This window comes from Diabrotica undecimpunctata, unplaced genomic scaffold (genome assembly GCF_040954645.1).
Source record: "Diabrotica undecimpunctata isolate CICGRU unplaced genomic scaffold, icDiaUnde3 ctg00000621.1, whole genome shotgun sequence".
Taxonomy (NCBI): domain Eukaryota; kingdom Metazoa; phylum Arthropoda; class Insecta; order Coleoptera; family Chrysomelidae; genus Diabrotica; species Diabrotica undecimpunctata.
Window position 1 is genome coordinate 314,226 of NW_027311921.1, and position 7,616 is coordinate 321,841.

The window sequence follows — 7,616 nt, forward strand, 5'->3', positions numbered from 1 at the left end:
CACCCTGTATATATATATATATATATATATATATATATATATATATATATATATATATATATATATATATATATATATATGTATATATATTTATATGAAATATATATATATATATATATATATATATATATATTATATATATATATATATATATATATATATATGTATATATATATATATATATATATATATATATATATTTATATAAAATGTGTCTTTTTGGCTCTGCTGATGATCTGTATGTCATAATTTGCCCAAGAGAACAAAGATAGATTTTTAAAGAGGAAGAAAAAATTAAAGTACCTAAGCATTTATCCTATTTGTACTCTTTGTATCCATTATGAGTGTTACTCATGTGTTACTCCTTTAAAATAATTTAATAGAAAGTGTAATTTGTAAACACCTCTGATACGCACGCCTCAGTCACGAAAAATAAACGCAGTCTCATCCAAAAATACCCACAGCTGTTATTATAATTCAGAACGTTTTCATGTGCAATATACAAGGGAATAGAATACTAATAGAATATAATATTAGCAATCACAACACACCCTCGTCGCTTAAAAAACAACAAAAGCAAGATCTCTTACCGGCGAATTCTCCTAGAGAAATCCCTCGGCATATTAAAACTCAGAATGGCGGAAGTTTCAGGATGGCTTTTCGCTGAAACAAAACACTTTCAGGCATCGGCAACCACTGTATCACGACGCGATCGCGGTTCCTGAACGCACTTTATCGCTATCTATAGATCTCTATCTGAAATTGAACGCACACCGACAACCGCGGTGAGATTATTAAGGTTTGTGAATGATATCGTGCATGTTTGGTTTAGAAGGCAAAATTTTATTAGCGACGGAAGTACAGTGGTGTAGTTTAAAACGTTTAGATAGTTTTTTGTTGGAACCAATTCGACCAAGAAATTATTAACCGATCAATTGGACAGTGGCGTCGAAGACTGCAAGCTGTAGTAAATGACCATGGGGGACAAATCCATAAAAAAATTGGTTAATAATTTTAGGTTGTTTTATTTAGTTGAAAAATTTGTATTACCTTTTAAATAAAAAAATAAATTTAATGAAAATACTATGTACGCCCTTTCAAATTGTCATTTATTTTGCTCGAAACACTTAAAAAACTTTAATAATATTTCAAGGGTAGTCCTTCCGGATACTTACTAATAGTAAAACGGATTTTTGGATTTAAATATTAACAGGGTGACTTCTGCAATGATCTTGAAAGTAATCATCATCATCATCTTGGTGCTACAGCCCTTAGAGGGCCTCGACCTTCTCAAGCTTTCTACGCCATTCTGTTCTGTCCCTTGCTTGCATTTTCCAGTTGCCAACTCCGATCTTCTCGGCATCTCGTGTTACCCCGTCCATCCACCTCAGCTTTGGTCTACCTTGTCTTCTCATTCCCACGGGTTGCGCTGTTAGAATCTTTTTTATCATGTTTGTCTCACGGGCCCGGCTACATGTCCTGCCCACTGCAGACGGTTTAGCTTAATTATAGTGGTAATTTCTTTACCACCAAACGTATGCTTGTAGATATTCTGCAGTTCAAAGTTATATCTACGCCTCCATATTCCGTTCTCACAGACCGCTCCGAATATCTTGCGTAGCACCTTTCTTTCAAAAATGGATAGAGCGGATTCATCTGTTTTCGTTAGCGTCCATGCCTCTGATCCATATTTCAGAACGTGGACTATCAGTGTTCTATACAGCCTTATACGAGTTTTTTTGAGACAGACGTTTGTTAGATAAGTACTTTCATAGACCATGATAACACCTGTTTGCAATTATTATTCGCCTTTTTATTTCCTCAGATGTGTTATTATTGGGGTTAACCGATGTCCCTAGATATATGAACTCTTTGACTGCTTCGAAGTTTTGGTCATTGATGATTAAATTTGTGTCAACATTTCCAGCTCTTGTGTTTGTGTTAGTCGCCATGAATTTGGTTTTATTTTGATTTATCTATAACCCCATTCGTTCTGCTGCTGCTACTAGCTCGGTTAGGATTTCCGCAGTTCTCGCCCTAGTTCTTGTTATAATGTCCACGTCTTCTGCATATGCTAGAGTTTGGACTGATCTATTAAATATTGTTCCCCTGCTAATCTAAATTAGCGTCTCGTACAACTTTTTCTAAGGCAACATTAAAAAGCTGTCCCCAGATCCCCAGGTAGCGATGGCATCCTAGCAGAGTTATTTAAGCACGGTGGAGAGTAGCTCACCAAGGTGATGCGAGAAATTGTTTGTAGAATTTGGTCTGAGGAGCAAATGCCTAAAGAATGGAGCTTAGGCTTAATTTGCCCGTTACACAAAAAGGGAAACCAACTGGAATGCAATAATTACCGCGGAATAACTCTCCTAAATACAGCATACAAGATATTGTCAAATATTTTGCGCGAGAAATTAAAGCCTTATACTGAAATGTTTCTAGGAGAATATCAGGCAGGCTTCAGGCGTGGACGTTCAACCATTAACCAGATCTTTACACTACGACAGATCCTCGAAAAAGCGCAAGAGTTTAACATAGATATGTATCATCTTGAAAGTAAGCCTTTATAAAAATGACCCTGGGTCAACTCTCTGACGAAATATATAAAAGCAAAAAATTTGTCCATTTACAAGTTTGAGATTGCCGCCATTAGATTGAAATTGTGTGTAAAAGATCATCGAAAAAAAAAAAACAAACATATCACCATGTTAAGTAGAGTTACAATTTCTTTCTTAAAAAATAAACATTTTTTAAGGAATACATAACAATAACATTATCACAGGACATTTTAAAAATTTTGTATTATTATATTGGAAACTTTGAAAGCTTCATTGCTAGGTACAACGTGAAACTTTTTCTACAGAAAGTTTTTTTAGGTAAACGAAATGTTGACCGTGTATTGAATTGACAATAACTTAATATGACAGTTAGTTTTTTGTTTATTTATAGCTGGACTCTACCCTTATTGTTATCAGATGAGTTTCTATATCAGAAACAATAGAAAACCATAACTTTTAGATTTCTACATTAGAATGTACATTACTTCTATATCGTTTTCTTTTTTTATTGAACTCTTGATCTAAAAACAGTAAATGGGAGTAAATCTCACTTAAGTGGCTTATGTCAAATTTCTTGTTTATGGGTTTCTCTGTTTGAGAGATAAAAGCCATCTCAAGAAACAATATTTTAAAATAGCTGTTTTCAATTGCTAATACGTTGGCGTCTATGTAATTCATTGCGTGATCGTTTTGGTTAACGTTCATGGATAAACTACTCCTATCTGGATATTCCTTCGAATCACTCATGTGTAAGGTGATACGGTTCTTTAGTAGATTTGAACAATGGCCAATGTATTGTAAATTACAATTTGTACAAGGAATACGTACATGGTTAGACATATAATGTTTTAATGTTTTATCTTTGAGTTTAGAGGAGGTTCAATTTATCATTAAAACTATTTTATTAGTAAGTTTAAAGTCACCAACAGAATTGAATATTCGTGTCAGTTTCGGTGTGACATTTTGTATATATGGTAGTATGTAAATTTTTTTTAGAGTAGATGTGATAACTGCAGTCACTTTCATGATTCACAGCAGCAGTGTTAACACAGGAATATGTTTCAGACGGTGTGTTAAACAAAATTTTCTTAAACAAGCGGGTGGATAATTATTGTCTAGGAACAGTTGGTATAAGATTCTAGGGTTTTTTGGTTGTAGTGATATATCTGAAATTTGTATGACCCTAAATTTCATGAACATCTGCCACTTGTATTTGTAAATATCTTAATGTGACAAAACGTCTTCTTATAGCACAAATCCTGATAAACTTATCTTGGCGTGGTGTTGTGAGTTTTCCTCTTCATTGTCCACGCCATCTTGTATGGTAGTTTGTTTCTCGAAACCGTTGAATGACCCGTGATAGACTCAGATTTCTTGAAATACGGTTCATGTCAACTAACTAACATATGCAACACAGCAAAACAATTTATTGAATTGTAAACAATATTGACAGTCTAAAACTGTCCTGTCAAATAGTTTGATTTTTCATAGCCAACTAACTCCTTCCATTAATGAGTATTACAATTCAATAGAATCACGTTATGATTTGAACGTATTTTTCTTTTTTGATAATAAAGATATCGGTGATTTTTTTAGAAAGATGTTGAAAAAAATGAAGCTATCTCAAAATATTAATAAGATGTAGCATTTGCTTTTAATAAATTCCACAGGGTGTTGCAAAATATGACTAAAAAACAACTTTATTTTTACACCCCGTATATGGGTAAAAAGTTGACATTTCTTAAAAAAAAGTTAATACAGTAATTACTTAGAAATAGATCTACACCGAGAAAAATCATCGAAATCCAATAAGGATTCAACAGAAAAATAGCTTAAAAATTATGATACAGTTGTGGTGGTGCGTTAATTTTGGAGAGTAGGAAATCACGTAATGCTTTAAACGTACTTTTCTTTTTGGATAATAGAGATAGCGAGATGAATTTTTTAGGAGAATGTTGAGAAAGGATGAAGCTAACTCGAAATATAAATAAGATGTAGCGTTTGTTTTTAATGTATTCCACAGGATGTTGCAAAATTAGATGAAAAAAAAAAACAATTTATTTACACCCCGTATATAGGTAAAACGTTGACATTTTTTAAAAAACATTGATATTGTAATTAACTAGAAATATACCTACAATGTGAAAAAAAAATTATCGAAATCCATATAAGAGTTCAGAAACAATATAGTTTCAAAATCATGGTCCATTTGAGGTAGTGCGTTAATTTTGGAGAGTAGTATATATATATATATATATATATATATATATATATATATATATATATATATATATATATATATATATATATATATCATCATCATCATCATGTGCAGCTTTATCAACCGTTTCCAATTACGGTGCAGCCTCCCTTATTTCAATGTTATTCTATGTTCTTATTATTATTCGACGATGTCTTAGTTATTCGTTGTTCTTATAATTTGCTCTCATTTGCGCCCATATTTTTCTATCTTGTGCTATTCGAGACCACGTTGTTCCTGTTAATTTTCTTATATCATAATCCCATCTGAGATTCGGGCGCCTCTTTGGTCTCTTAGCGTTCCTGGGGTACCACATAGTTGTTCTAGTAGTCCATCTGTTGTCTGTTCTTCTTGTTATATGTCCTGCCCATTGCCATTTCAGGGATTTTATTCTTTGGATTACATCAGTCACCTGGGTTAACCTCCGTATCCATTCAATTCTTTTACGATCCCTCTTTGTTATCCCTAGCATACATCTTTTCATTGCTCTTTGAGTTACTTGGAGTTTCGACGTTATTTCTCTCTTTAATATCCAAGTTTCACATCCATATGTCAAGACGGGTAATATGCATTGATCAAATACTCTCTTCTTGAGGTATAGTGGCATTTTGGACTTGAAGACTATGGAATTTCTTGCGAATGCTGACCACGCTTGTTTTATTCGTCTACTACTTCTAGCGAGGTTTCATTAATTTTTATTTTATATATATATATATATATATATATATATATATATATATATATATATATATATATATATATATATATATATATATATATATATATGTATATATATATAAATATATATATATATAAATATATATATATATATATATATATATATATATATATATATATGTATATATATATAAATATATATATATATAAATATATATATATATATATATATATATATATATATATATATATATATATATATATTATATTGTTATGGTAAGGAAAATTTAATTTTAAAATGCAATATCTGTCTAAGTATGAGGACAAAAAGGAATAAAACTATACACAAAGAATACCATATGTACCTTTTATCAATATATTATATCATGAAAATTCAAATATACCAGCTGTATATGGATATATGGAAAATCATATTATGGATTTTGATAACATTAAAATTTTATGTAGTGAAAGTAATAAATTCAAAAGGACTTTTTTGGAAATGGTTTGTCTTAGCAAAAGTGATAATAATTTAAACAAAAGATCAGAACTTCAAAATCTAAGCAAAATTTATAATTATATTATTTCTTTATAATTTATGTATAAAACTTTGATTTAATTTTCCATATATCTGTTACATTTTTTCAGACATCTATCAATGGTGAATAAATCTTCTTCTTTTTTGTTACTAAACAAAAAAGAATTTTTAAACAAAATTTTATTTTTGGCAATATAATTGTCAAAAATAAAAAATTTAAGTTGGCATTTATGACATTGAGGCTTATTTGTAATTGGTCGCTATTTTAACTTATTTATAAATTTAATTTTTTCTTGTGTTAAGAAAATGTTTTCAAAATTATACTAAAACTTTCAGAGAAGCATTTATTAGATTAAGACATTTTTGTATTATTTATTTTTGAGATGTATTAGCAGCAATTTTATTTACCAAACTAATTTTATTTGGTGAGTTAACAAAAATTTTTTTCTTTCTAGTTCAACTTTGTAAGATATTTTGTCTTTATTAGCAGCTCTTGATAATAATTGTAAACAGAATTGAAAGCTCGAGATAATAAATAGTTATCCAATAGCCCCTTTTATTGACTCCAACCCATTAAAAACATTTATAAATATATATATATATATATATATATATATATATATATATATATATATATATATATATATATATATATATAAAGTAGTTAGGTATTATTGTATTATTATCCAGATTTAGCCATACGGCTCACACTCCCTCTAAGGGGAAAATTCACTCATCCCAGATACCTACGGTATTAAAAGGATTGAGCTCTGGTGGGACTCTTTCCATGTTATCGAGTCCTAGGTGACTTGGTATGTCGGTGTATCTCCCAAAAATTTTCGTACGCATCTGGACGTCGAAAGTAACACAGCTTTCTGCATAATCTTATATAGATGTTCGTTTAGACGAACAGACTTTTTTATGTTTTCTAGAAGGCTCTTCGGGATGACTCCAGTGGTAGAAAGAATAATGGGTATCGTCTGGGTACTTTCCATTCTCCATTGTCTCCTGATTTGTATTTCTAGATCTCTGTACTTGGCGATCTTTTCGTTGTATTTAACACGTAAATTATTGGTGTTGGGTATCGCCACATCAATAAGTGTTGTTTGCCTAGTAATTTATTAGTAGTATTATTATTATCCAGATTTAGCCATACGGCTCACACTCCCTCTAAGGGGAAAATTCACTCATCCCAGATACCTACGGTATCAAAAGGATTGAGCTCTGGTGGGACTCTTTCCATGTTATCGAGTCCTAGGTGACTTGGTACATCGGTGTATCTCCCAAAAATTTTCGAACGCATCTGGACGTCGAAAGTAGCACAGCTTTCTGCATGATCTTATATAGATGTTCATTTAGACCCAGCTTTCTCATGTTTTCTAGAAGGTTCTTCGGGATGACTCCAGTGGTAGAAAGAATAATAGGTATCGTCTGGGTACTTTCCATTCTCCATTGTCTCCTTATTTGTATTTCCAGATCTCTGTACTTGGCGATCTTTTCGTTGTACTTAACACGCAGATTATTGTTGTTAGGTATCGCCACATCGATTAGTGTTGTTTGTCTTGTAAGTTTATTAACTAGC

At 31.3% G+C, this 7,616-nt stretch overlaps 1 long non-coding RNA gene across 1 annotated transcript in view; it reads right to left on the reverse strand.

Moving 5' to 3' along the window:
* The window catches only part of LOC140431285 (uncharacterized), a 113,639-nt gene extending 112,839 nt beyond the window's left edge, over positions 1-800 (reverse strand). Inside the window, exon 1 of the long non-coding RNA XR_011949651.1 lies at positions 591-800. This is a non-coding gene — a long non-coding RNA (uncharacterized lncRNA). The remainder of the gene's footprint in view (positions 1-590) is intronic.
* Between the last annotated feature and the right edge of the window lie 6,816 nt (positions 801-7,616).